Genomic DNA, 26,808 nt, shown 5'->3' with positions numbered 1-26,808 from the left:
TTAAAATTTACTTGTTCCTTCTCTACACATGTCTTGTAGGCTACATAAATGAATCTAACTAATAATTCATCAATCTTTGAACTTGCACATATAGAGTAGGCAATGATTCTACTTAGGAATCTTACATCATCTTACTTAATGGTGCTAATCACCATGGCATTTCCATTAAATATTGCTTTGTTATAACTCTCAACTTTCTTCTAAACCATTTTCTCACCTATAGGTACATTGCCTTGTTTACTAAGACTAGTTACCTAGTGAATAAGATTAGCTAAAATATAAACTACACTATCTTCCATCCATAGTTTCCCATCATCTATCCTACTTAATATGATTTGTGTCCACTCATCTATGTCTAATTCATGGTAGAAATGATATTTGAATAGGTATAGTTCCTTCAAGTGTTCAAATCCAAGCTTTAGAGTCATGTTGTGATTGGAAACTAATTCCATATCCTTGTTCATATATTCACTCCCAATAGATTCAAACTTGCTGGTAAGATAACTTCCTATATCTTCAAAATATACTACATTGTTTAGAATCATGGATAATGCTAAGTTAGGGTTTCCTTCAATGGGTTTCATGGAAATAATCTTCAACTTAGGTCTATCCTTGTTCTCAACATTGTGAACTATTGACATATCCATGATTATATCAAATGTGAACTATTATTGAATAAATTTTGCAGAAAATGATAAAACACCTCTTTCCAAAAATAGGGTTTTCTTTGAAATCTCCTTAACAAGTAGCTTCTAAGTGCTCTTTGCTTCAAATGTAATTGCAATGATATAGTAATCAATTTTCTACTCTATTTTATCCCTTCAACTTGAACTTACATTAATTATGTACTTTGTAAACACGAAAAAAGTTGTCAATTGCATTTTGTAACCAAATATCTACTCAATATCTTCTATCCAATCTTGAGATGCTACCTAAAGTTTTCTAAAGCTTCCTTTTTTCATGACAAAGCTCCTCAAAACTTTGCTCTATTAAATTCTCCACAAGAACATAGTTTTCATCTTTTGCTATAGAATTGACTTTCTCTGTAACATCAGTAACTCTTAATTCCTTCATAACTAGTTTAGATAAGCTCCAAATTACAAGAAAGCTTAAGTATCATCTAAACTTATCTTGATACAGATTTTCCAAAATTTTCTATGAAGTTTTCAAGTTTTGGTACTGTAAACAAGTTTAATTCAACTTAATTGAATCAAACTTGATAATTGACTTCGATCTTCCTATCTCATTATCTTATAGCTTTTCTTTTGAGATGTCTAATCCTTTGACAAATGCCTCATTGAGTTCTTCTCAAAGTTCATTGACTACATTTCTTTATTCCTTATTGTCTTTGTTAGTTTCTAAGATCCTTTCATGGTTCCTTCTATCAATTCTGATTTTTCTCCCATCATTCCTTCTATTTTTGAAGTTTCTTCCATTATTTCCTTTATCTCTGAAGTTTCTCTATGTTCTACAATACTTTGCTATATGTTCAAAGTTGTTGCATAACTGAAATACTAGTGTTCTACTTCTAGGATTATGCTAATCATCAGGTGCATGACAATTCCAAGCAATGTGTCCAAATTTGTGACACTTATAGCACATGATCTATCTTCTATCTTCATAAGCTCTTCCTTCTCTTGATGTTCGTTCATTATATCTTCTTCTATCTACATGGTTAGTATTTCTAGAAATTCTATTATTCCTTCTATTATTATGATACCTAGGTTGTTAGATACAATTGATTAATTGTGTGTTGTCTTTGATGTTACACAAATGTCATATTAGTTGATAGTTAGTGCACGACGAGCTCACTTGGTTAATGAAGACAATTTTCCTAGTCTATTGAGCATTCCTGAGTTTACTCTATGCAGAAGGCAATATCTACTGAGCTCACTCAGGTGTCAAAGGAAGTTAATTAGAAAAGAGTGTTAATCTAACTCACTCAGCTAACAAAGGGAAAGTTGAAAAAAGTTAGTGTTAACCAAGTTCACTCCATTACCAAAGGAATTTTGTAAGTTTGTACTATTAATCGAGCTTCTATTGGTTAACACAAGAAATCACTTTAGAATCAATTTCTAATGACCTAGGTTAGCTACCAAAGGATTTTCTTATTTTAGAATGTAAAGCTTAATTATTTTACTCACTGATTAGAGCCGACTAAGGTGTTGAATATTGGTTATTCTACTTTGTATTTGAGTTGACTATACAATCTGAAAGGTATAAGTAAAAGGTCAAGTTGTGATTTCAAAGTGTGTGAGATGCAAGTTAAATGAGTTGAAAGAGATAAGAAGAGGAAGCGAACTTGAAGGATAAAGTAGATACCCTTGTGGAGTAGAAAATTATTATTCAATTAGGAAGGATCAAGTATGAACCAAAGTAGAGATTTGTAATGAGCAATTCAATTGCATCATAATCAGGTTATTTCATTGTTACTTTCTAACCATTATAGCAGTGAATTAAAATCTCTTAAACAAAGTTGGTTTAACAACCATTTGTAAATCCTCTAACAAGGTGACAATTCCATTGAATTGTTTCAAGAACTTTTGCAAGGCCACTCCTAATAGGGTGATTAAATCCTTTAATAGGGTCATACCTAATAGTTTTTTTTGTAACCTTTAATAAGGTTGGCTCCTAATAGGGCTCACTTTAGAAGAGTGAAAAATAGCAACTAGTTACATTGGTAGTTTTACCCAAATTAGGTTTCCACGTTAAATCTTGGTGTCTCATGTGTTAATGTTATTTCTTTCATGCTTGCAAATAATTACTAATAACATCTCAAGATTCACTAAAGTAATACACACTTTGCATTTACCAAGTTAGAGAAATTTCTATGTTTTTGAGTATTAGTAGTAATCAGTTTTATTAGTTTGGATTTTATAGTTGACTCCTCTTATATTTCCAACAATTGGTATCAGAGTTGTTGGTGCTTGCAAAGAAGGTTTCAAGGATCTAAGCTAAAGATTAGGATGTCTTAAAAGAGAGAGCTTCCAAAGTTAAATAGGGACAACTTTGCAGCATGGCAAGGACTTATGAGCTTCACCTATCTACCATTAGTGATTCAAGATGCAAATATCTTGATGAAGAATATAAAACTCCCTCTAGAACATTATCAGTTGATGATATTGCTAAAAAGAAGAACCATAACACCATGATGATTGACATTGCATCTGCTCTCAGTTATGTTAAATATGATGAGGTCAAAGACTATAAAACTACTTTTGATATGTGGAACAAGTTGAAAGAAATCTATGGAGGAGATGACAATGTAAGAAGAGCTAAAGAAAAAAGCCTTAGAGGACAATTTGATCAAATGAGGATGAGAGAAGATGAAAATGTTGCAAAATATGTGGAAAGAATCAAGGCTAGTGTTATTGCAATTAGAGCATCTAGAGGAGAAATCAAAGAAGAAACTATTGTAAGTAAAGTTCTTAGAACTTTGCTTCCTATCTATGCAATTAGAGTATTTTCTATTCAAGAAAAGAGATGTGATCCAAATAACTAGTTTAACTTGAATGTCCTAGTAGGAAGATTAACAACTTTTGAACTAGACAACTTTGACAATTATGTTCCTAATTCCAAGAATATTGAGTCTACATTTAAAGCTAAACTCTCACTAAAATAAAAAGGCAAGAAAATAAAAGATAATCAATCAAAAAGTGAGGAAGAAACTAAAGAAAGTTTAGACAGTTATCTTGAAATTGTTGAAGCTCTACATGCAAAGAAATATTCTAGGAGTAGAGGAAAGTACAAAGGTAAAATCCCTCTAATCTACTTTTCTTGTGAAGAAATTGGTCATATTGCTGCTAGGTGTCCAAACAAAGAAGGAAAGGAAGAGAAGAAAAGCCACAAGTACAAAGGCAAGAAGGAATTCAAAGGTCACAAATCCTACAAAGAAAAAGGTAAGAAAACTTGTTTTATGGCTAAAGATTCTAATAACAGTGAAGATGAATCTAATGATGAAGGAGATAAGATGGAACTTGTCTCATATATTAGAAAGAATGACACATGGATCATATATAGTGGATGTTCTCACCATATGATTGGAAACAAAACTAAATTTGAACATTTTGAACACTGTGATGGAGGTAGTGTAAGGTTTGGGAACAATGAACCTTGTTGCATAGAAGGGAAATGCCAAATATCATTAACCAATGAACTTGTATGTGACAATGCCTATTGGGTTGAAGGACTAAAACACAATTTGTTGTGTAGCACAACTAATCAACATTGGATTCAAGGTAGAATTCATGAATGGAAAGGCAAGACTATTGGATAACCAAGGAAATTTGATTGGATTAGGTAGGTAAACAAAAGGTAACCTATTTTTATCTTGATCTTGGTGATTGTTCATGTTTCATTGCTCAAGTAGAAGAAAGTTGGCTATGGCACAAAAGATTATGTCATGTAAACTTTGATAATATGGTCAAGATTAGGAAACTTAGAAGGGTAAGAGTTCTTCCAAATTAGAAGAAACCTGATGTTGGGTAATGCAAAAATTGGCAAATTGGTAAAATGGGAAAGACTAGTTTTAAAAGAAAAAACTATCAGTCAAAAGATGTCTTGAAAATTGTGCATACTAACTTGTGTGGACCCATTGGAATAGAAACTTATAGTGGAGAAATTTTTTTCATTCTTTTTGTTGATGATTATTCTAGAATGATGACTATTATGTATCTTAGAGAAAAATTAGAAGCTTTTGAGAAATTCAAATGGTATCTTGCTAGAGTAGAAAATGAAACTAGAAAAAGATTGAAATGATTAAGATTAGATAGAGGTGGTGAATTCATCTCAAATGAATTCAACAATTTCTGCATTGAAAGAGGAATCAAGAGACAAGTATTAGCCCCTAGTATTCTTGGGCAGAATAGAATAGCTGAAAGAAGAAATAGATCCATCATGGATTGAGAAAGGACACTAATGATTGAAAAGAATGTTTCTATCAAATACTTGAAGGAATCTATTAATACTATAGTTCATACTTTGAACCGAGTTTAGTTGAAAAAGGACTCAAACAAAACTCCCTATGAGCTATGGTATGGCTACAAACCCAATGTAAGTTACTTGAAATAATCTAGAAAAGGAAAATTTAATGTAAAAGGTGATGAAGGTGTATTTCTAGGATATTCTTACAGAAGTAAAGGATATAAATGTTTGAATTTATCCACTCACAAAATCATAGAAAGTGCAAATGTGAGAATTGATGAATTTGAACAAAATATTGAAGAAGAAAGAAAAAAGGAGCCAAAAGACTACATAAGATTTGTCTACTATGAACCTAATACATTGCCAAACACATTTGACAAAAAGGAGACTTCATCTCCTGAGCTCTCCAAATTTCCATTAGCTACCAAGTTGCAGGAAGTGCAAATTGAGTCACATTCAGAGGCTACTGAGTTAGTGCATACTTGAGTTTGAAGAACCTAATCCATAGATAGAAGGACCCAAACCAAAAGTTGAGATTCAAAATAAAGACAATGCAGCTTACTCAAAAGTCAAAAAACCTCTATTAGCTAAATATGTCAGAAGGCATCATGCACCTAATTAGATTATTGGAGACAAATCTAATGGAACAATGACAAGAAGCAAGCTAAAAGGTACATGTTTACTTGCTAAATTTTAATCTATAAGTGTTAAAGATGCATTGGAAAATGAAAGTTGGATTGAGGTTATGAATCAAGAAATAGAATAAATAGAAAAGAAAAAAACCTAGGCTCTTGTACCTAGGGCCCAAAGATAAAAATGTAATTGGTACAAAATGGATATTCAAAAATAAGTTGAATGAAGATGGAAAAGTGTCAAGAAACAAAGAAATGTTGGTATGTAAAAGTTTTTCTCAAGAAGAAGGTATTGATTACAGTGAAACTTTTCACCTTATTGCAAGATTAGAAGGTGTTAGGACTTTATTGTCTTATGCAACACACAAAAGATCCAAAGTATATTAGATGGATGTTAAATCTACATTCTTGAATGGAATTCTTGATGAGGAAGTCTACATTGAATAGCCACAAGGTTGTGTTGATCCAAACAAAAGGGACATGGTCTACAAATTACACAAAGCCCTATATGGTCTTAAACAAGCTCCTAGAGCTTGGTGTGAAAGACTACATAACTACTTGATACAGATTGGTTTTCAAAGAACAAATGATAACAACCTATACATCAAGGAAGGAAAAAATAAGAAGATTTTGTTGGTATAAATATTTGTAGATTATATTCTATTCATAGGAAATGATGACCTATGCAAATAAATTTTAGAGAAAATGAATAAGGAATTTGAGATGTCAATGTTTGGTGAAATAAAATTCTTTGTTGGATTATTGATACAATAGAACATAAATGGTATCTACATCACTCAATCTAAGTATATCAAAGAGATACTCAAGAAATTTGGAATGGAGGATTCAAAACTAGTTGGAACCCCCATGTGTACTGGACTTAAGGTTACAAAAGATGATGACTCCAAAGAACTAGATCAGACCTTATACAAATTAATGATTGGAAAATTATAGTATGTGGCATATACAAGGCCTGATATTGCCTTAGCAGTTGGGATAGTGGCAAGATTTTCAGCTAAACCCAAAGAAAACCACATGATGCAAATTAAAAGAATCTTGAGATATCTAAAAGGTATTGAAGACTATGGTTTATGGTACAAACTTAGAGGCAACCTTGACCTAAAAATATTTACTGATGCTAATTGGGTAAGAAATTTTGATTATAGAAAGAGCACTAGTGGTGGAGCATTCTTTCTTGGTAAAGGACTGGTATCTGGGACAAGCAAGAAGCAAAATTGTAGATCTCAATCCATAGTAGAAACTAACTATGTAGTAGTAGTAGTGAATTTCTCTAACATTGTTTGGTTCAAAAAGTTATTGGAAGGAATGAAGGTTGAAATCAAAGAACTTATAGTAATGTATTATGATAACACAGGTGCAATCAACATATCCAAGAATCTAGTGATGCGTTCCAAAAAAAGCACATTGCTATAAAATATCACTTTGTAAGAGAATTAGTATAGGATAAAGAAATTAGATTGGAATATGTGCATACAATAGAAAAAATTGTAGATATATTCAACAAGCCATTACCTAAGGATGTATTTTTGTATGTAAGAGGTAAGCTAGGGGTCATTCCCCTATCTGAAGCTCACTAAAGAAAGTTTAGTGATGCATCAACAAGAACCAAGTTGAAGATCAATCAGTTGATGCAGTATTGGCAAGAGCATATTGCAGATGAATCTATACTCAAGGTACATTGGCACTAATTAGAATTGTCTTTGGCATGTGTTGTCAAAGAGGGAAAAGTTTACTGTCATATCTTTCTAAAATTTTGCAAAGGGGGAAGTTTAGAAGTTCATTCATAGAGGGAGAACACTAATAGAGAATTTTTTTTGCATAAAATCAAAAAGGGGGAAATTTTCTAATATAGGTGTTGGTGTTTAAAACTACTAAACAAAAAAATGCTCAATACCAAAATGATAATACTCACATAACTTAAAGATTAGCCAATTCTTATTAACAATTACATGTGCAAACCATTTGGACCCAACTTCAACAAAACCAAGGATGGTTTTCTACTCTTTAGGCTCTGCAAAACCAAGGTGGGTATACCCAGGGAATGATTCAAAACTAGATGCTATTGTATGAGAATTTTATTAGTTTCATTCTAATTCTCATCTTATATCTTTAGACACATAAATGATTTATCCATTTCTTGACATTTTGAATAAAATTCATCCCATATAGCAGATTTGGTCACAACTCTTCTATATATTTGCAAGTATTCCTAGCAATAGTGGCTGACTAAGGCTAAAGTATTCCATAGAAAAAAGTGTTGACCACCTTTGAAAATCTTGAAGAAAAGTAAAATAAAGTTGATTGTGATTTTAGAATTGATTCTTATTCATGATCTACCTATCTATAGACTGAATTAATTTGATTAGTGCCCATTCCATTGGGATTCAGAGTCTACTCCAATTTATAGATCTAATTTGTTGCATTACAACAAACATTATAAGCTATTCTTATTGAAATTCATTCTTATAGACGTCCTTTCTATTACCATATCAATCCCATCAAATTCATCAAAGCCTTTACTTAATTCATTGAATTAATAGCAATAATGAATTGAAATACAACCTAAATGAATTGCATTCAATTGGACAAGCTTTACTCACACAATCTCAAAATAACTAGGTAACAACAAAGGAGACAAAATTCAACAAGAATCGATATGGGGACAACTCAAATTTGTATACAATTGTAGTAAACTCAAAATGACTCTAGAAAGAGACACAAGGATAACATAACATTAATGTATTCTCATAAAATTTGTAGACAAGATACATCATAAAGTTTGCTCAATAACTAGACCAAAAACATCCTAAGTTAAAACTAAAAATGCATTAGAAATTAGACCCTTCTCTAGCCCTAGAATCTCACTTATATAATGTGAGATGCAACAAGCTTAAGGCATAAAGAATTGAAAACTTTCTTAAACAAAGGATATTTACATATAGTTGTCATAGAAAGACAAAATTGTGTGTATTAGAAAGACTTATACATCACAACATTCTTTTGGTAGGCTCTTTTTCTGTTACATCTCTTGGAACAATAAAAACTCTATGATTTGATTCTCTTATTATTTTGAATCTTCTAAGTAAGTGGCTATCAAGCTTGAAAGTGATGTGTCCTCTTCGATTACTTGCAAGCTTACTTTAACTTGGGGTTCTCCTTCTCTTCATCATTAACTATTAAGGTGACAACTACATCTATATATTCTTCTACTTCATCACCTTTTTCCATCTATTCTATAGACATGAATTGTTCCTTCCACTTTTTGAAAGCAGTGTCATCAGGCCAATCAAAATTTAGGATCTCCCTTTGTATAATTATTAAAGAATTTCCAACTGCTTCTATTTCAATGAAGTCTTTTTTGATGGTGCTATAGAATAGCTAGACTTTAGCCAACTCCTCATTGGTCATTGCCCATAATCAATTCCTAGTTTCATTTATAACATTATTCATTCTTTGACAAAATATTTCATCCAATTCCTTTTCCTTTATTTTATCAACAATTTTTAGAACACTAGGAAATAGATCAAAACTTTTTAGTTATGTATTTGGAGAAATAAATTGTCACTCTTTTTTGAAATGGCTCATGTTTGTCATCAAAACCCTCCAATTTATTTAACAATTCAAAAATCTTCTTTATCTGATGACATGGAAGCTGGATGACAGATATGTACATGATAGTAATATCATTATTTATTCTAGTCCACTTCTATACAAGGGGTTTTAATCTATCTTCATTTCCTTTTAATTCATCTCTAATTGTTGTAATCCTTGCCAACTGATCAAAAAATGTTTGCCACTCAATTCTATTTATCAAATACATTATACCCTACCTTATTTTTTCTTCATATTGATTGTTCAACTCTACATGCATTGGATATAATTTATTCTTTTCTTCTTTAAATTCCTCTATAGTGTAGAATTCAAGCCTCTCTAGGGTGTTTGGTATCTCAATAATAGGAGTTGATTTAAATGGTTTAATGGGTGGCTGGGGGTATACAATTCTAGGCCTGCTAGATTCTCCCACCTTTATTTTCCCAAGTTGTTTTCCCATTTGAGATACTTGGTTTTCCAGTAATTGTATCTACTTACCCCTTTCCTCATATGCATTCAAAACCTCTTCAAATTTAGCATTAAGTTCCAAGAACTTATCCTCTTCTTGTCTAGACACCACATTCCCAAATTTTACTATTTTTGAAGCCATTCCAAAAATTTGTTTACTACTAACCTCACCAAACCTCTAAAGATCTCCTGCATTTTGGTTTTTTCTCTCTTCTCAATTGACTAGATTGCCAGGGCTTGGTGGTCATCACTAAATTAAACTCCCCTATGGGCCTGTAGTATTTCTTCCTCTATTTTATATTATACATCTTTCTCTTTTCTAATTGAATAAAAAATCATAGATTAGCTATGTCCCATTCTAGAAAAATTAGGACCCTTGACTCTTTGACTAATTTCCTCCTAGCCTCTAGTGTGAATTGGGAAAAGTCACTAAAAAATTTGGAATTTACCTCTTCCTTAATAACATAGTCTAGTTTTCTAGGTTGCTTTTCTTTTATTTTCTCATATGTTTTCTCAAAATTTCCTATATTTTTCCTCCACTAAAATTGTGCAAAAGCCCTAGATTTAACAAAATTTTCATCATTCACAAACTTCTCAGAAGCTTGAGAAATAATTGGGTCTATCTCTTTACCTTGATAATCAGCAATTGTAAGGTCCAAGGAGGGTACATGAGGCTCTTGAGGTACCCCACTTTCCAAGTTTGTAGTGGTAACAATGACATCCCCTTCTCAACCAATTTATCTCAGTTGCTCCCTTAAGGATGCTTCATCATCTATTCAGATTGAGGTTTGGCTTGGGGAGTACTCTTCTACATGAGAAGAGGATCCTTGTTCCAACTTCTACCTCTTTGGGGCACTCATTGTAGATGGGCTCTTTGGCCTTGGTATTCCATGAGGGGGAACCTATTGTATGTGTTGCACCATCACATATCCTACCCTCTTTTGCAATGTCTACTAACCAAGAACACCTACATTCTTGTTGTTTATTCTTCTTTGTACTTTTGCAACTTTGTCTAGATAGGTTTTGGCATATGTAGCCTTTTTCTCATTCATTGTTTACATTATTGCAGAAAAATTATTCATCAACACGTGCATTTTGGCTCCCCAGTATTTTTTATCTTTTGGGATCATAGGTAGAGTCAAAAGCATTGATAAATTCCAAAGTTTTGTTGAATACTATCCACTTTTCTTTCCTAACTTCCTGCTCCTATAAAGAGAAAATATTCTACATAATATCCTTAGGAAAATACACCTACTATGTCATATGGGAAACTTTTTTCCTTTATCTTAAAAGATCATAAAATCCCTCTAGATCAATATATATTGCATGAGACTCTGCCATGTTGTACCTATTCAAAAATAAACTAAGATGTTTCCATTCCTTTCTTATAAAAACAAAATCATGTACCACAGCAACAACTAGGAAGAAATTACCTTTCTTAGGAAAATATCTTTCATCAATAGTCCCAATTTTCCATAATAGTTATGCTATCCCTATCTTCAAAGGCACATGGAAAGGTAGCGCATGAGGCTTCCCCAAAAAGCCATATACTCTAATCACTATATAGAAACATTGTATGGGATTATATCCCCCTAGTTATGACTAACCAAAAGCCCCTTTGCATGGTCCTTGGGTCTGATCAATTATAATAGTGATTATGGAATCCTAGTGCTATCTCCTCTCAAAAGTAGTCTAAGCCTAGGTGCAAAATATCTGTCAAATCTCACGAAACTGGCATCTCTGGCCTTTGAAGTCATATCCTTTGTTAATTCTAGTTCCATACCTTTAGAGAAGAAAGTAACTCCCTTAAAAAAACATCTGTGCATGAGCAATGAATACCAACAAAAGGGTCTATTTACCTTTCCTTGTGATATCCCCACCAAACCATTATGAATTTCTTGTGCAAGGAAAGTGGAAAAATCAAGAATACTGCTCATTCTAAATTGTAATGTCTAACAATAGAGCCTTTAATATGTTCCTCCTCATCCATCCCACAATTTTCGCATAGGGTGAAGTATAATTCTTGAGCCCTACGATTGAAATGTTTTTTCATTAATGGTTTTGGTGTATGGGTTGTAACTAAGGGTAATGTACCAATCCTAGGAAAAAATTTTTTGCAGAGGCACTATCCTTAGGTATGTTCTTTGTTCATCATACCTTGTCTGAAGGTCATCCATGTCAATGGTCTCATGCATAGCATGGTTAGGGTTAAGATTGAACACTTCCCTAATTAGTTTATGAGAAACCTTAATAAGATTGTCTCCAACATAATTCTTCACAAATCCAGTAATATGATCATACTTTTTAGCCAAATCAGCAAGTAGATCACTGTCAAAGAAAACCCTACGTACTCCTTGTATCACCTATTTTAGTAGAGTAAAATGAACACTAATCTATAAAAAGCATTCTCAATACTAAAAACAAATAAACACTTAAGATAGGACCAAAGAAGAAAAAATTGAGGAAAGTAGACCAAAGATGGTAAACTCCTCAAGTGCTTCTCATGATGACGAAGCTATGTCCCTGATGGATAGTGGATGTATGCTCACGATGTGCTCAAGATCCAAATGGATGAGTGATAATCAAATATGAGTGTGGATGAATGATTCAACAATGAAGGTATGGAGGGTTTTCAACATTATAATAGTATTTTGGTAGTTTTTAGGCTCTCAAAATAGCATTATAAGTTTGCTTCAAAAGTGGATGATTTTAGTGAAGGGAGAGGCTTCTATTTATAGGCCAAGGGGTGGAAGGATGGACAGTCAGGATGCAAGGATGGCAAGATGGTAAGGGAGGGCTAGGATGCACTCAAAGGGGAGCACATGGATTGTGCTTGTTTAAAGCCAATTAGGAGGTGACACATGTCACAAGGTGATTGGATGTGAGAGGGTAGGATATGGGTTGGTCAAAGGAGTAATGAGGGAGGTTGAGCCATAAATGGGGATGGTTGGGTCAAATAGAGATGGTTGGGTCATAAATAAAGATGGTTGGAAGGAGGATGAGATTGTTGACTTTGGCTTAGAGGTGGTTGGGAGGAGGATGAGATTATTGACTTTGGCTTGGGTTAGCAAGTCTTAACCCTTGCTTAAGTTGTTCACATGATTAGAAGAGGGATTAGGATTAGCTTAGGAGTTGGCTACCCTTGTTTAGGGAATGTGACAAGGTTAGGAGGGGGGTTTAGGATTAGAATTGACATCTTCTAGAAGAGTCTAGGCTTTTAGGATGAGGATAAATAAGATTTTTTAGAAAATAAATAAAGTTTTATTTATTTCAAGAGTTTAGGTTGAGGAAATATTTATTAAAATATTTTTAATAAATATGAGGATTAATATTTAATCTTAATTAAATATTTTGAGTTGGGATTAGGGGTAGGAAATGATGGGATTAGCCTTTAATCAAAATTAAAGAAGGATTTAGAAGATTTTGGAAGAGGTTAGTGGTCTTAAGGAAATTGGCCAAGTTTTGGACAAAAAATAAATAAATTATTTATTTTGGGATTTTTGGTTAATTTATTAATTAAATAATTAATAAATAAGGAAATAATGTTTAAATAAGATTTAAACATTTTTGGGAGGGATTCCTTAATTAAATATTTTTAATTAAGATAAAGGGATTTAATGGCATAAAAATTAATTAAATAATTAAATAATTAATTAATTAATAAATGATGATGTCATCAGGGATTTTTTTCAGAAAATAAAAATACTTTATTTTCTAAAGAATTTTTAGGTGTCTACACTCCTAACTTTCCAATATCGAATTCCAAAACATTGCTTAAAGGGTTATCAAGGTTTCTCTCAAGAAACCATTTTTTAAACAATTACAGACCTCCCATAGAAACCTTGGCATCTCTCACCCAATTAGCTCTATCATAAAAACCTTTGGCTACAACTAACATTGGGTTCTTTGGAATAATCTCTCTCCCCTTAGTTATTTCATTTATAAATAGTGGGAGTTGTTCAAGGAAATCATCATGTACAACCCTCTTAAGGTAATCAAATTGTACAAAAAATTCCTTTCATGTAGGCATCTTGAAAACCCTAAGCTCTACACAACACCAAATACTTAAATTTTTATGAGTTGTAGATCACTTACCTAATGAATTGAGCCTCTTTACTATGGAATTTTTGCTGCAATTCACTGAATCACCTGGTAGAATTTGTGTGCCCTACCTCTAGAAGTTCTTTGTGCTTTGATAACCCTTTACACTTTGGTGGTTCAATAATGGTGTCTTTGTGAATTTTATTCATGCATTGAGATCACATGAACAAACTCTGAGCACATTAACTTCCATTAGCCATTATTTCCATGTTGCTATCAAATTTGAATCTTATTCATTGATTTCAGTAGATCAGATGATCCTAATTCAAAAAAGAAGAACTGCTTTATTGCTTTAAAAATTTGGCCATGTATCAAATAGGTGCTTCATCACATTGCTTAAACTTCTTGTACTTTGGTAATGAAGGAAAGTTCTAGCCATTGATCTATCCTCAGATTAATGGTTATGAGAAAGAAAACAACCTTGCAACAACATGTGAAATTGTGAAATACTATTGGCATACAATAAATCCTCCAACTTGGCACACATCATCCCACCTTGGTTGTAGTTTGTCCTACTTTGCCACATGTCATGTTAGTTCTTCCTTGTATTTTATAAATATCTTGCACCTTAAAAATGTGGGTAAGCACTAACCCTTGATCACGGTTGAATTGACGATCATGGATTATTGTAATTTGATGATACCCAGTTAGATGCATTGACTAATAGAAAATCTCCGTGTGAATCAGTGCCTTCTAACAAACTTCCACGCAAGTAGGTCCCTTATTATCTTCTGAGCAAGTGGGTCCTTGACATCATATTTTCCATGCATGAGGCTAGTGCTTCCCCACTTTATTTAACCAATGAGCATTTTCATGATGCGGGCAAGTTCCAGCCATCGATATCTATAAGATAAATGGCAGCATAGCTTAAACCCTTTTGACAATCTAAGATAGAGACATTGACATCATCATGGACATGTGTCCACACAGTGCTTGCCTACTTTTCTTAAACTTCTTGTAGGTTCTTAATGCAGGCAAGCTCCCTCTGTTAATCTTACTAAGGTCAACGGTGTATCAAAATCTTTGTCTTTTATAGTCCAATCATCCAACTTGACCAATAAAATAACACCTTTTAACCATCATGCTCTGACAAGTCTAACTACTACATTAATTGTTAAAGTTTCTGTGCCCATGACATCATCACTCCCAACTTGGCATACATGTCACATTCTACCAATGAATGTGCTTGAATTATCACCATTTTACAACATGGCATGACTCAACAATCTTCCCAAAACTTGGTCCCCATGTGCCATGTGTGGTGCAAGGGTACTTGCCCACATTATTTAAAATGTGAGCAGTTTCTTAATGTGGGTAAGTATTGGCCACTCATCTTCAAAAAATCTATGGTTGTGAAGATTCAAGTAATCTTTGACAAAAAACCTTTTTGAATGGCCCAACTAGCATTACACATCAACATCTTTTTATCGCTTGGCATAACTCAACACATACCCTGCATAGTTGGTCCCACCTTACCATGCATCAGATTAGCACTTCCTTGCATTATTTAAAACTCATGCAACTTCATAAAGTGGGTAAGCACTAACCATGGATCTTATATAGATCAATGATCACGAAATCTTGCACCCTTATAACATCGAGTCGACTGGAATGACCAATGAGACACTTCCTTTTAATCCAACTCATTTGTCAACTACCATGGAAGATATGTCATTATTACCCTCTAAAAAGGTAGGCCCATGATGTCACATTGTGCCACGTGTTGCATTGGCACTTCCCCGCTTTGTTTAATTCTTGTGTATTTTCTTAATACAGGCAAGCATTGGCCTTTGATCTTAACAAGATCAACGGTGCATCAAAATTAAACATAAAGTAATACCTTCATTAAAAGACCAATCAATGACATCATAGGAATTTTAGAACATACATTAAAGGTACTGATAATTTTGCAAAAAAGTTCCAACCAACTCTGACAAACCATAAACTTTGCAGCACACTAAAGTTCCATTGTTAGCAAGGGCTACATGGTGCAAAGGTGCTTGCCTGCTTTAGTTAAAAATGTTGTATTTCAATATTGTGAGGATATGCCATCTGTCGATTTGACCAAGATCAATAGTTGATCAAAAGGTGTTGTAGTTAATATTTTCAATAAAATATTCAAAATAACTATGATAAAAAACAAGGATATAAAAGGTTTAACAAAAATTAATGAATTCATCCTTGCGTAAGTAAAACCTTAGGTAAAAATGTCCTACCTAAAAAAAATTTGAAATAGTATTTTAAAAAATCTTCAAAAGCTAGGGTAAAAAAAGATAAGGAATTAGGGTTTTTGGATGAATTTTACCTAGGGTCTTGACCTAATTTCAAATTTTCAAGGCACATAATAAGGGTTTTTCATTGCTAAATGCACAAAACAGGAATGGTGAAAAACCAGGCCAACAAGAGGGAGTCTTTTTCTCAAAATTTCATTGTGCTATGACATGGTGTGTTACCATCAATGCCAAAGAGGGAGATTTTTGGATACAATTGATTAATTGTGTGTTATATTTGATGTTACACAAATGTCATATCAGTTGATAGTTAGTGCATGCTGAGCTCACTTGGTCAATGAAAATAGTTTTCCTAGTCTACTAAGCATTCCTAAGATTACTTTGTGTAGAAGGTAGTATCTAATGAGCTTACTTGGGTGTCAAAGGAAGTTAAGCAGAAAAGAGTGTTAACCAAACTCACTTGGCCAACAAAGGGAAAGTTGAATAGAGTTAGTGTTAATTGAGTTCAATCGATTACCAAAGGAATTTGGTAAGTTTTGGTAAGTTTTTAGTGTTAACTAAGCTTCTATTGGTTAACACAGGAAATTGCTTTGGAATCAATTTCTACCAAGTTGGGTCAACTACCAAAGGATTTTCTTATTTTGGGATGTAAAGCTTAATTATTTTACTCTTTGATTCTAGCCAACTAAGGTGTTGAATATTGGTTATTCTAATTTATATTTGAGCTGACTTGACAATTTGAAAGATATAAGTAAAAGGTCAAGTTTTGATTTCAAAGTGTGTGAGATGCAAGTTAAATGAGTTGAAAGAGATAAGAAGAGGAAGCAAACTTGAATGATAAAGTAGAGATATCCTTATAGAGTAGAAAATTATTACTCGATTAGGAAGGATCAAGTATGAACTAGAGTAGAGATCTATAATCAGCAATTTAGTTGCATTAGAATAAGGTCATTTCATTGTTACTTTCTAACCATTGTAGTAGTGAACTAAAATCTCTTAAATAGAGTTGGTTTAACATCCATTTGTAAATCCTCTATCAAGGTGAAAATTCCATTTAATTTTTTCAAGACCTTTTGCAAGGTCACTCCTAACAAGGTGATTAAATCCTTTAATAGGGTCACACCTAATAGTGTGTTTTGTAACCTTTAATAGGGTTGGCTCCTAATAGGGCTCACTTCAGAAGAGTGAAAAATAGTAAATAGTTACATTGGTGGTTTTCTCCAAATTGGATTTCCACATTAAATCCTAGTGTGTCATGTGTTCATGTTATTTCTTTCATGCTTGCAAATAATTACTGATAACATCTTAAGATTCACTAAAGTAATACAACTTTGCATTTATTGAGTTACAACAATTTCTATGCGTTTATCGAGTATTAGCAATAATGAGTTTTATCAATTTGGATTTTATAGTTGAAATCTAAGGGATCTGAGGTTTATTTTAGTGGTAACTTATTCACACCCCACCCCTCCCCCCTGCCCTTAGTTACTCCTCTTATATTTCCAACATAGGTTTCCTACAATCAATTTCTTTATGACTCATACCATGACAATTATGACAATACAAATCTTTAAATGATTAAATGACTTATTTATACAATCTCTTTTCATATGAACTATTTTTTTACATGAAAAACACTTACCCCTGAATTCATACCTAGTTTCCTTAGGAGATTCCACTTTCTTTGGTTCATCCAAAATTTCAACATCCTTGTCTTGTTCAACTTCTTTAGGTTTATCAAAAGATTGACTAGATTCAATCTTATCATTGAATTTACCTTTTTCTTTTGGATTTGATCTAATCTCAAGTTTCTTTGTAGACATGTTAAATAGATAACCAAGACTAGTCTTATCATAAGTAGGTCTTTATATTGACATTGAATCATCAAGCCTTTTATCTACTAGAATAAAGCTTCTCAAGTTTTTTCTTGCACTAAGTTAATTCACCTTTCACAATAGTATTGTACTTATTAAGTTCTTCATGATCTTTTTTCAAATTTTCAAGTTTAGATGACTTCTTTGCTAGACTTTGTCTAAGATCTGCATTCTTAGTCTTTAAATCAAATTCAATTTTTCTAGATTCATTCCTCAAAGTCAACTTCATATTCATAATCTTCAATTCATGCTTCAAGATCTTGTACACGATCTTCATATTTAAATAATCATCATCACTAGTTTCAAATTCAATAGATTTGGGCTTGGATTTGAGATGTTCAATCTTTTCCTTCAATTGTCCAATGCATACTTTGGAGTCTTCATATCTATCTTTGAGCTTATCTCTTTCTTTAGTAAGGAGATCAATTTGTTCAAGTTCCTCATCAAGGTTCTTCATCAACTATTCCATATTGATAGGGATCTTACTCAAGCTATTAAGCCTCTTTCGAGTAACTGGGCTGTAATTCCAATTGTTAGAAATAGGAATTACTAAGAGGGGGGTGAATCAATAGTTTATAAAATTTAGTTTCCAATTAGATATTATTTCTTACTTTAAACCATACATAACAGAGTAATGTTGAATGGTAACAATAACCATGCACAAAGATAACTCATAACACCATAATTTGTTAACTATAGAAACCCTAGCTAAGGGAAAACCCTGGTGGGGATGATACACACTAGATAATATACTAATATATAAGTTCATTGTTATAGGATGGACCCTATTAGGAGATAATGAGAACATTTAGTATAACGAGTTTATGTTAGGAGACTTTGAATCCTTGTTAGGAGATTCCAAACCTACTAGAAGCTGTGCCAACCCTGATAAGAGTTGTGCCAACCCTATTAGGAGTTGTAGTACAGTAGATGTAAGATGAGCCCACTACCCAAACATGCACTTCCAATTACAAGAAGTGCTCACTGCCCAAACATGTAATCAAACTTTTGGAATATAGGTTCTTTCTCAATTCTATCTCAAATGAAAAAATAGCTTCACGGACTTCGCATATGCCACTTTCAAAAGAGTTTTCATATCATAATACTTGCACAACATGCATCACAAAATTTCACTTATTATCACAAGATTTCCTTTGCATAAATACCATACCTTTACACAAATTTCTGCTAGGTCGACTATGACCATAATACACTTTTCTAACTTAGAGTAAATATCTAGGATGTTGACCCTAATTAGACAAGTAACTATTTTGAAAATGAAATAATTCTTTTCCTTTAATTTTTCTATCTTGTTTTACTTGAAACATGGATATCTCTATTTTGTAAAGTTTGTACTAACTTCTGAGGTTATACACATCATCATCAACATGTATACTATCTCCATCTAACTTCACTAGTCATAACATGATGTCAACAACAAGTTACAAACAAAATAATACACTGTTGTATACCAAAATCTAAGTATCTTTATTTTTGAGGTTTCCTATAAGCATGTACATGATGTGTTGCCATGAATGCCAAGAATTACATATCTCTATTATCCAATTGTCAACAATTTATTGAAGGGGCTAAGCACTAATTCAAGTGGTGATCCAATAATAGATGGAAAAAGGAAACTAGAGCAAGAAGTGATTGAATTGAAAGGTGATAAGATTCCACCTCATCTAATTTCTTTGGAATTTTTTTTTTATAGAAATGATGCATGCATTAAAAGAGAAGGATATTAAAAAGGAAAATCCTATAGTGAGTATGATGCAATTAATATAGGATAGTGTAATAGCTCCTATTTTTACTAAGAATAATTTTCAAAATTTATGGTGAAAATACTTAATTGATGTTGTATATGTTAGGGTTGTATATTTCTTATTTACATATGTAGAGGAAACCCTAGCATGTTTTACCCTTGTCTAATTTTCTTGTTGTAACCCCAAGTGTAAAATTTAGTACCCTAGGGTTTTGATTTTATCTCATATTACAAGAAATCTTCATAAAATCATAGGCTAATCCCTAACCCTAGGTTTTGAAACTAAGAAACTTTTCATTTTGTCTTGTTCATCATTTTATATGATGTTATGATAAGAGGGTCAATGGAGCATTGTGATGAAGATTTTTCTATGTCCCAATCTTAAGACAAATTTTTTATCGTGGTATCATGAGTGATAAAGTTGGTCTTCCTAATCATATGATTTCCTTTGCATCATATGATCCAATGATAGTTTATATGGGTTTCCCTTTGCTTTCTATGAAGTCACGACAAGGGAGGTCATCGTAGCATTGAGAACAATAAAATGGGGTGCTACAATATTATGAAGCAGTAGTATCATAGGATCATGAAGGAAATATTAGGATGTTGTGATGCTACAGGGTACCTATGGTCATAAGATCATAAGGTGGTAAAAGAGAAGAAAATGTAAAAGTATGCTATCAAACAGGTGATAGGTGTCCATCTTTGATTGATCAAATCATGAAGCGTACATCGGCTAGATGCTTAGTCAGATTAGTGGGACCAAAAAAGGAATTTTATACTATTTTTGTGTGGCATATGGCTATCTCCAATCTTACAACATATGGTTCATCGTGAGATCTCTAGGTAATAAATGATAAGCTCTAATGTTACAAATAAGCTATGGTGGAAAAGGTTAACAGTTTATTGTAATATCATAGAAGCTTGAAAGGAAACCAGAGATGTTACAAAGTAAAAAAAGTGACTGTGATCATAAGATCGTATACTAAAAAAGGTCAAGGTAAGATACTATGCTAGTTTAAAGATAAGTTGTTTACTGAGAGATCATAGAAGGAGAAAAGGTTAGTTCCAATGTCATGACAACTAAGGAATTGTAAGATTGTAAAGAGTTTGGCGAGATTTTCCAATTGTTTAGCAAGGATTTTTTAAATGGTTTCATAACATCAGGAGCCTATTTCTTCAGCAGTAAGATAATACGAGAGGTCTTTTCATTAGTCATGATCATAACATCATAGGCCCTATTTTAAAATTAAAGAGTTAAGTCACTTTTCTGAGCTGGAAGCAATAATGAACTTCTCAACTAATAAGTTTTAAGCATAGTACAAAAAGTGCATTGCTAGATAGTAATGGCGATGCTCCCCTAAGTTGACAAAATGAATTTATATTATGTTTTGAGCATGTTAAAATCAATTAAAAGTGAGCATTTATTTGCATTTATTAAGTTGTAAAGATTTTTTGACTTTTGCAATTATAGTTCTCCATTTAGAGAAAGAGAGAATTGGAGTAGTTTAAGAGTTTTTAGTACAATAGAGATTGTTATTTTCAAAGCTTTGAGAATAGATTCTTAGTTTCTATATCCTATTTACTAGCATATGTGTCAAGTTTTCTAACAAAGAAGCAAGAGAAATTCAAGCATTAGGCATGGGAGCCACAGAGCCTTCAACATCTAAGGGTGAGAAAACATGACAGAAGAAACCAAATAGGTTTGCTAAAGAATGGATGAAACTTTTCCTTGGTTCTTCTATTGCCAATTCTGTAGATGATCAAGCCTTCACTGATCCATATGCTCTCTGTAGAGATGTTGTGTTCCTTGGTGTTACTAGTTCAGAGTTTTTCAAATATTTCTATTATAATAGGGAGAAGAAAATTCCTATGTGTAACCCATGAAAGAAGAATCTAGCCAAGTTAATATTTCCAAAAGTCTTTATAGAAGTAGACTTGATGTAGGCCTTGTTTTGGTGCTATAGTCTAGCCACTAAAACCTTTCATAGGAAAGATGGAACCATCCTCTACACTCTTGCCCAAGAATCATTCATTGAGGCATTTGGACTGAATGGAGCTATGGGTCAGCCTATAGATTTAAAGGATTTGCATAGGAAATTTGAGGTGAATACAAAGGCATATAATAGGAAATCTATGCTACAACATATTCCCATGGATTTTAAGGAAGTGGGTGATTACCCTAAGAAGGTCTAAAAAATGATGCTACTGGACAAGTTCAAAAACTATTGAATAAAAATAGTATATTGTGTCCACAAGGTGGTTGGAAAGGATGAGACTAATATGGTTTATGGAGATGAATTCATAATTTCTAGAGATGTACAAGAATCCTACCATGGTGGGGAGTATGATTATGTTAATTACATTTTGGAGGTGATGAAAGAAAATATTGCTAGGGCTCAGGGTGGAGAACTAAAAGATTTCACTTTCCATCATTATTCATTGTTGATGCACCTAATCCTCTACAAGAATGTAGGATATATATGTTTTGATTTCATTGACCATAATTCTAATGCAAATGGAGATCTACCAGTCTAGCTGTTTACATTGGTATGGGATAACAATTGTCATTTTTCTAATTTTGTTTCATTCTTTAATAATTTTAGTGTTGTTATAATGAGAATGTTAGATCTAGGTTACTTTAGGGTACCTAATATCTTAAAAGGCCTTTTGAGACCAGCCTTGCTTCCTAAAGGAAAATGACTTGACCATAACTAGGGGGACATTTACTTATTCCCAAACTTTTCTTTGATGAGAGTTTATGGTTGTCCTCAGCCACCCCATTTATTGCCAAAGTTTATCCCTCCTAGATTAGGTATAATTGAATTTATTTGGAATTATTTATGGTCAATTGGGAGTATCTAGGACCCAAAGCGAATAAGGGCACTTTCTTATGTGGATGTTTTAGTATCCATACTTTTCTTTGTCACTACGATTTATCTACTAGTCCCTATAGAATGTATGACCTTGACAATTGGATGAGGGTTACCCTTAAAGAAATGAGAAATGATGTACTACTTAGGACCAAGGAATTTCTCCATGAGGACATTATTCCAAACATAGTGGCAGAGGGTGAGACAACTAACAAGCTAGCAAAGCTAGATGATGTTTTAAGGGTGGAGAGAGAGTTGAAAAGAATAGATCGCCAATTTTAGGGATTCTACATGGATATCCCCTATCCTCATAGGATTGGGAAGATGGTCACTGACCATGTTGAGATCATGGCTAAGATTCCTAAGGAACCTGATAGCCTTGAGCCTGATGTAACCCTTGAAATAGAAGAATATGATGTCCCTAAAGCATCATGTGTGGAAAAAGGAAACAAGAGACAATAGGTTGTCCACATAACTGCTAAGGTGGAATAGAGGACACTACAAATCTTACTTGGGAATAGTCAATATTTTGCTAACTTAAGACAAAATTACCTCCAGAATAGAATAAATGGAGCCAAGAATACACTCACAGACTTGGAATTAGTAGCAACAAGGCTAGATGATAGGATTATCCAAGCCCAACAATTCCTAGAAGATGGTGAATTCATCAAGTCCACTAAATTTAAGAACTTTTTGTACAAAATAAAATAGAGTGAGCTAGTATTGAAAATGAAGCCAACAGAATCTAATGAGTAGAAGCTAGAATTGGTATAGTGTAGTAGTGTAGTAGTGACTCTATAGGAGGCTAGGGATCTTGCTAGTATAGTAGTGAATCTATAGGAGGCTAGGGATCTTGTATAGAGGAGTGGTATGCTATTAGTTCCTAGACGGGATTTGGAACAAGAATTTATGGTTGATCAAAGAAGGAGGTAGGAAAATGCCATTTCATATGAGGCATTCAGTGCAGATGGACTACAGAGAGGAATTGGTTTTAACATTGATACCAAATCTTTGGCCATTTGGAGTATGGATCCTTCCTCCAATAACCCAAAATTAATGGATGTATAGAGCATTGAGCAAGGTAACATGATTGTATGGACTCTATAGGGCACCTTTGGCATAGAGATTTCTAAGGCATTGAAACACTTTTCATTTATGAATAAAGCCAAGGTAGAGGAAATAGAAGCTAGACTTTCTAAATCCATACATGATTATATAGATGTGAGAAAAATCTATGAAGATGAGCTCAAAAGTAGCCATGTGTACAAAGAAAAGATTGCAGAGCTTGAGGCCAAGATCCAAGCATTAGAAAATGAGGTTGCATCTCTTGAGGAGCAACTTACATGGGTGGAGCAAGTAGTTGTTGCAGGACCAGAACATGCACATAAAGATCAATAATAACGAACTAGGGATATAGCTAAGGCCCTAACACAAATAGAGGATTCTAGAGAAGATGAGGCATCATAACCTAGGAGGATGATCATTGATGCTCAATCTACTTAGCAGGGAGGTGATATAAGGATAGTTGTCCTTAGGAATATGATGAGCCATAGAATTGAAGTTTTGAAAAATATGTCATAGTAGGCTCATAGTTTTTATGTTTCTTTATAAAGTGCTAAGAAATTTTGCAATGAGGCACCTTCATTGATATCACTCACATTTAATCTTTGGGGGCCATATATTCAATTTTTTGAGAGGCTAATTGTACTAACGACTAAAAAGATAGATTTTCCTAATAAAATAATCATAGTGAAGGAAGGCCTATAAATAGTAAAAAAATTGATGGTTTTCTTCACTAAGAAATTACAAATTATAAAAGCAAAGTGAAACATTTTATCTCAAGGAATACAACCCTAAATACCATCAATTTTGGATGCTACTAGCACAATAATAGACTGGCAAGAGTGGTCTAATTTGTTTGATAACATTTGAACTCAAGAGGCTACAATATCAACCTTTGAAGATACTTCTGATATCCAACATAATAAATTAATTGATTCCCTATTTAAGGTAGAAATAGATTTGAATAAATTTATTGTTGAATCAAAAGTAGTCATAGATGTTAGGTGGACCAAAGTCACTCATGATTTGCAAGAGGTAAAAACTACAGAGTGGCCCACAAAAAGGGAAATTTATGTCTAGGAAGTGGTGGGAGAGATCAAAGCTCTGCTAGTAGGAAGTAGTTGAGATAATTTGCATATAGGTTAGTGAAGGACAAAGAGGAGAAAAATCAAAGGCCAAATATAAATGATCACTTATCGTCTCAACTACTTATCTTTTTCTAATCATTCTTTTGGAAAAATGTTTTTTATACCTTTTTGTTCCCATCTTCCAAAGTTTTTGTATCCATTCTTATTTTGACATGTTTCCTCCTCTCATCTGTAGCTTATTGCAATCCTATATATGGCTTTCCAAGATGAAGAGTAGAGATTGGTTGTCTATAGAATTTTCTCATGTGTCTTGTATTATTTTTTTAGTCCATCCATTTATTCTGTAACTATATGAATGAGTTAAGTTATCACATGTTGGAATTAAAAAAATGAATATTTGGTGGCCATGGCTTGTCTCTAAGTTATGTTATGAGTTTCTATTAGCATTATAAAGATCTTAATAAGAAGGATTTCCCTTTAATTATCATCATCTTTAAGTTTTGTCTCCTTTTTTCATATATCCATAATCTTGGGACTAAATGAACAAGTTTCATTCAGTTTAATATAATTTACACAAGTTGTATATCTCTTATTGATTGCTATTAATTTGAAGAATTAGGTAATTGCTTTCTATAATAAATAAGGTTTAGGGTTTGTGAAAAGGATGAGAATCAGAATAAAAAATAGATTTAATGTTGACAATTTTAATCACAAGTTGATTAAAAAGGTTCAAATTTGCTAATCTTTGACTCTATATCCCAATTGATAAGATACTGGTCCATTTGACAGTTCAAGAATCCACTAATAAATGGATCCAAAAATACACTCATAGACTTGGAATTAGTAGCAACAAGGCTAGATGATAGGATTATCCAAGCCCAACAATTCCTGGAAGATGATGAATTCATCAAGTCCATCAAATTTAAGACCTTTATGTACACAATAAAATAGAGTGAGCTAGTATTGAAAATGAAGCCAGGGGAATCTGATGAGCAAAAGATGGAACTAGTAGAGAAGCTATAGGACTATGATCTTGAGAGTGAAGTAGTGACTCTATATGAGGCTAGGGATCTTGTATAGAGGAGTGGTATGCTATTAGTGCCTAGATGGGATTTGGAACAAGCATTTATGCTTGATCAAAAAAGGAGGCAGGAAAATGCCATTTCATATGAGGCATTTGGTGTAGATGGACTGCAGAGGGGAATTGTTGTTAACATTGCTACCAAATCTCTAGTAGTCTGGAGTATGGATCCCTCCTCCAATAACCCAAAATTAATTGATGTATAGAGCACTAATTAAGGTAACATGATTGTATGGACTCTATAGGGCACCTTTGGCATAGATATTTCTAAGGCATTGAAAAAAATTTCATTTATGAATAAAGCCAAGGTAGAGGAAATAGAAGCTAGACTTTCTAAATCCATACATGATTATATAGACGTGAGGAAACTCTATGAAGATGAGCTCAGGAGCAGCCATGTGTACAAAGAAAAGATTGTGGAGCTAATGGGGACACAACCCAAGAATAGAATGGAACCAACAAAAAAAAGAAAATTATATTAACTGAGAGAATAAGCTAGTACAAAAAGTGCAGAGAAAATAAACTTCAAAACATGCCCTAAGGGCTTACAATAGCATAAATCTGGAGATAATTTCTCCTTTTAGTACCTCCTCTCAAACTCCACTCCGAACTGCCTTTTACAATGCTAGAAATCTCCTTAAATAGACCCCAGAGGGTTAAGAACTAGGAGTACATTCTAGAAAGTGCTAGTAGGCATCCACCGAACAAATAGAAGGTTTTGAATGCTGCGTTAGAAGTCGGTGCAATTCTAGAAGAATCCAGAAACGGTAACCGAACTTTTGGGAGGCATAACTTTTGAACCGTAGCTCCGATTGACGAACCGTTTACATTTTTGGAAAGCTCTTGAAGTGCTTTATAGCCCTATGGAAAAGCTTCTCTTGTCCCCAATTTTTTGGCCCTTTTTGAGGTCATTTAATGCCCCTAATATGACTTTGAAGCATTCTTAGGGGGTCTCCAAAACCTGAAAAACTGCAATAACTTTCAAACTGTGGGGCCTTTTGACCTGATTCTTTTTCTAGAATGCTCTAAATCACAATTACATTCATCTGGTCAATTCACACCTTCTAGGTCACCAAAATGATCGCCAAATTGCATGCT

Source organism: Cupressus sempervirens, chromosome 6 (genome assembly GCF_028749045.1).
Source record: "Cupressus sempervirens isolate cs-2001-9-10 chromosome 6, ASM2874904v1, whole genome shotgun sequence".
In the NCBI taxonomy this organism is placed as follows: Eukaryota; Viridiplantae; Streptophyta; class Pinopsida; order Cupressales; family Cupressaceae; genus Cupressus; species Cupressus sempervirens.
This window is presented reverse-complemented; position numbering follows the sequence as displayed.